General features: G+C 45.4%; 1 pseudogene; it reads right to left on the bottom strand.

Annotated features, from left to right (window-relative positions):
* LOC124571392 overlaps positions 1-5,000 on the bottom strand; it is a 10,190-nt pseudogene that overhangs the window by 1,996 nt on the left and 3,194 nt on the right.

Raw genomic sequence — 5,000 nt, 5'->3', positions numbered from 1 at the left:
AATAGTATGGATCAGCATGAAGCCAAAACCTTCCTAGGCTCACGCCCCGAGACGTCCTCCTAATCTATTTCGCAATAGATAGGGGAGTCTCACCTACTCACCCCAACTTGCCCTCAATGCTGTCCTGTATAATAGGTGTTACGCCCATGGCAGTGGCGGTCAGGTCCCGGACCAGCCATGCCACCGGGGGCAGAAGAACTTCCGCCCATCGGGGCGGTCAGGCGCCGGCCAGCCAATCCACTTACCCTGGGAGTCTGTATTTTCTTGGTGTTGTCATTGATTGATGCCGATACCACTCAGACCTGCTGAGAGGTAGGGCGTTTCTCCCCTAAGTTTTATTCGTCAGTAATTCTCTCAAACACTGTTCTTGCTAATTTTGAAATTTGATCTACCAATCTTTGTAAACTGTTGTATTTGTCTGGATCTCTTATTATGTCGAATAGCTGATGACCACGAAGTTCCCGCCTGTACTCCGAGACAGCCTGCCCAAATGCTGGACACTCAAGAACTACATGATCTGGCGTCCCTTCAGGGGCGCCACAGACACACTCTGGTGAGGGTCGGCTTCCTATCCGACACAAATGTGTCGGGTAGGGTCCGTGCCCGGTCAAGAAATGAATTATTCCTTGTGTTGGCAAGAGATGTTTTATCTTTAATCTTTGTCTTACGTTTGGGAGGAGGTTATACACCCTTCTCCCAGTGTCCGAATTTTGCCATTCTGTTTGCCACGTATCCAAGGCCCAAGTTTTTATTTCCTTTACATTTATTAAGTGTCTCCCCGTTATCTGATGAATCTTATCATACGCTTGTTTTTGTAGCCAAATTATCGAAGCATTCTGTCTTACAAGTATGTCTAACGGGCAGAAGCCCATTAGAACAAGTAGAGCATCTGTGGGTGTGGTGCCGAAGGCACCAACACAACGTATAATGATGTTGCGTTGTATTCGTCTAACCGACTGTGCGGGTCTCACCAGAGCGAGCCTGTGGGCCCACACACTGGCCCCATACCCCACAATCGGTGCGAGGATAGAATTATGATACATTTTGGTAGCCACAGGAGGTACATGGAAACGTCTTTGGCCTATACTTATCAGCTTGTGGAAGATATTTGTGGCCTTTATCGCAACATGACCTATATGTGGGGTATATGACCAGGCCTCGTCAATATATACGCCTAAGTATTTTAAGGTTTTTTGTCTTGTCACTATTCTGTTGTTTATTCTTACTGTGGGATCACGTGCAAGCTTTCCCTTTAACAGTATATATGATGACTTATGTGGTGCAATTTGTAACTTAGAGTCACTGCACCACCGCATTAATATTTCCGATGCAAGTGCAGCTCGATTTTCAATTTCCAGACGACTGTTACCCTCCACCATTATGAAGAGGTCATCAGCATAGGCAACCGCACCAAGTACTGCATTGCTTTCTTGTAATGCATGCAGCAAAGGGTCCATGTTTATGTCCCAAAAAATGGGACCACAGACCGAACCCTGTGGGCATCCCTTCGTTATGGGTTTGGACACTACAGCACCTGGAGCGGAGATCCTAGCAACTCTATCTTGACAGTAATCCCTCAGACAGCCATATAGTGACACCGGACACTCAATTTCCCGCAGACGGGAGAAGAGCGCCGGCCACCACAGGCTATCGAAGGCACCAGATATATCCACCGTGATTCCTAATACATACCGACTGGTGGAGGAGCGAGCCGTGTCGGCTACTTTGTTAATGGCATCTGATGTTGATTTACCCTTCCTAAAGCCGTACTGCAACTCGCTCATGCCGCGCAGTATTCTGTGGCTCGACAGTCTATGCACGAGCAGCTTCTCCAAAGTCTTCCCCAGGACGTCCAACAGACAGATCGGTCTGTAGGACTTAGGAACTGTGGGATCTTTATTCGGATCTTTCTTGATAATGACGACCTCCGCAATTTTCCATTTCGTTGGGAAGCGTTGAGTTTCTAGACAGTGGTTGAAGATAACTGTGAGACATGGAGCCAGCTTACGCACCAAGTGCTGCAGGACCTCCGCAGGAATTGCATCTGGTCCTGGAGCCTTCCGCCTGGCGAAGGAATTTACTGCATTTACTACCTCCTCCTGTGAGAAGGGGTAGACATTTAATTCATTATAGTATGGCTCCTCAACTGCCTGTCTCAGCATGGCTTGCCTTTCAGTGTCGTTTCCTCGATCGTCATCTGGCAAGAGAACTCTGAGTAATTCCTCAGCAGTCTGTTGCCAGTTTGTCGTCATTATGCCTGTGTCCGCTATCCTCACTGTTGACAGGAGCATTGGTGAGTGGATCTTCTCCCTCACAATCTTGTATGGAACCCCCCAGGGGTCCAAAACAAGATGCGAGTGCACAAAGTCCTCCCAACTTTTCTGTCTGTGCTTTGTTAATGATTCCTGAAAGTTTCTTTTTTGTCTCCTGTAAATTGACAAGTGATACTGTCTTGCGTCCTGGGTGAAGGCCCGTTGATAGAGACGACGAGCTCTCCTCATACCCTGCCGGAGCCTGGTAAGCTCAGGAGTCCACGGAGCTGTCGCTCTGCGGATGTACCTCCTCTTTAATGGCACAGAGGCAGCAACAGCCGTCTTTATAGAGGTCACAAGAGCTTCTACTGCTTCATCGAGAACAAAAGCATTATTTCCCAACTCTGGAGGACGGCATTCCGCCTCGAGCAGGTCCCAATTGGCTTTCCCGTAGTCTAATTGCATTATCCATTCGTCAGAAACATGTACTACTCCTAATGAGATTGCAAATTCTATCAAGTTATGATCACTTGTTGTCTGTCCATCGTGAACATGCCAATTTCTGATTTTGTCTCTTACATTTTCCGTAGATAGTGTAACATCAATATATGATTCTGCACCCGCTCTACTTCTGTATGTGGGTGGATTTCCAGGTAGGTTCTCCACCTGGAGGTGGTGCTCCATTATCAAGTCCTCGAGTGCACTACCTCGAGCATCTTGCACTGGACTATGCCACAAAGATGATTTAGCATTGCTGTCCATAGTTATTATTACTGGATTTCCTTGTAGCGCTCTCAGGACACGAGAGAGATGTTGCAAATAGGGTTCAATATTATCTCTAAATTGACAATAAACATTTATTAGATACCAGGTCGTGTTCATTAGATTTACTTGAACTACTGAGATGTGAGAGGTACAAAATTGTGTTATAACAGTTGTTTTAATTAATTTGTTCAAAATTATTATGGTAGACATAGGATTTGCCCCTGTTGAAATAACCTGAGCCGTCACAGGAAAGCCAGTGACCTTGCCAGAGGCGGAGTAAGGCTCCTGTATTAATAATATATCTACCTCATTTTCTTCACTCATTTTTCTAAGTTCCTGTGTGACGGTGTTACTTCTCATGGCATTTAGTTGATAAACCTTGACAGATGCCATTACGGATGTCTAGTATAATAGTGATCTTCAGGCCACTTCTTGTAGGGATCAAAACCAATTCTCCCATACATCATTACCATCTCTCTATAAAGCTTTTCTATGTCAAAAACCCTGCCCCTTCTCTGAAAGACCCTGTAAACTAAAATCAGTAACTCTTTGTGATCACATGGCAGATTTAAAGATGCCAGCTGTATACAATCAACATCCTCCAGAGTTGGGAATGTTATTTTCTTCCCGTTTGGGTGCCCAACACGTACAAGCTGTCTCAGAGCAACCATCAAAATAGACGGCTCCTCTAATCGAGATAACTTTATTGCATCTTCACACATAGTGTACACATCTCCGGGAGGACATGCATTATATGTATATATATCTACTTTGTTACAAAGTGTATCTACAGACTGGGATAGGGTTAACATCTGCAAGGGACCACCACCTGACACCAAATTGTCTATCAAGGGATCTACACTACACGTTTGGTCTGCTTCCGTACTCGCCGAGGGCGCCGTCCTCTCTTCTTCCTCGACCGGCAAGGATTCAGCTGTCGCTGGCCCCGCGCTGCTCGCACCTCCAGTAGCCCCCAATGCCCCAGGTGGGACAGGGGGCCCTTCCCGGGCCGATTCTGACCTGTTGGAAAATAACCTCCACCAACGCTCCGCGTCCCTTGCTTTCTTGCTAGGAGATTTATGGATCTTTTTCGCACCCTTCTTATGGTTCTCCATAGTCGGTGCGTTGTATCTGTCGTTGCAATAGTAGTTTGTATGTCGCACATTCCTTTCCAGGTGTGCGACATGTTCTCTTTCTGTTCATGCAAGGTATGCAGACTGGGGGGGAGGCCTGTCTTGAACAATTTTTCTTGTCATGGCCATCATGGCCACAATGTGCACAGACTGGGTTCCTGATTTCACAGTACTTGGCCACATGGCCGTAATCTTGACATTTGGTACATCTAGGTACCGCTGTGTAGTCTTTTATGGAGACTGCACTGTACCCAACATACAGTCTATTGGTCTTGATTATAATTTTTCTCAGCTCTGGTGCTATTTCCGCAACGTGATGTACAGTTGTACGATCACGAGGACCAGTTTTAAATCTCAGTTTAAACTTCTCTAAGAATTCCTCTCGTTTCATCTGTTCTTCGAAATTTTGTGTGTAAATGCAATCCAGGATATCATCCTGTGTCATGTATGTCGGTATATCGTATAACATCATTAATGGACGCCTTTTCCGCGGTTTCTCACAAGTAAAGTGTTGTTTTAATTGTGGGTTATTCATTAGTTTGTCTGAATCTTCTGGGGATGCTACTTCGACAATCAGTAGATTTTTTGTTGTTCTTACTGCATTTATCTTTATTTTATCTTTCTTTGGGTCTATACTTTTTTCGAAGTTTTCTTTTGCTTTCTTTATATCCTCTCCCTTTTTTGGTTTAACAAACAAGGTCGGGACAACTTTCTCCACATTCTGTTTAATTACCTCCTGCACTTTTTGTCTGACTGTAGGAGTTGCAGCAACCGCTGCGTATGTCTTTGTAGGCTTTTGCAGTTCTTTTCTAAGTCTTTCATTTTCGGCTTGTACTTCAGAGTACTTGCC

This window comes from Schistocerca americana, unplaced genomic scaffold (assembly GCF_021461395.2).
Source record: "Schistocerca americana isolate TAMUIC-IGC-003095 unplaced genomic scaffold, iqSchAmer2.1 HiC_scaffold_170, whole genome shotgun sequence".
Lineage (NCBI taxonomy): Eukaryota > Metazoa > Arthropoda > Insecta > Orthoptera > Acrididae > Schistocerca > Schistocerca americana.
The sequence above is the reverse complement of the archived record's forward strand: the minus strand, read 5'-3'. Positions and strand labels throughout refer to the sequence as shown.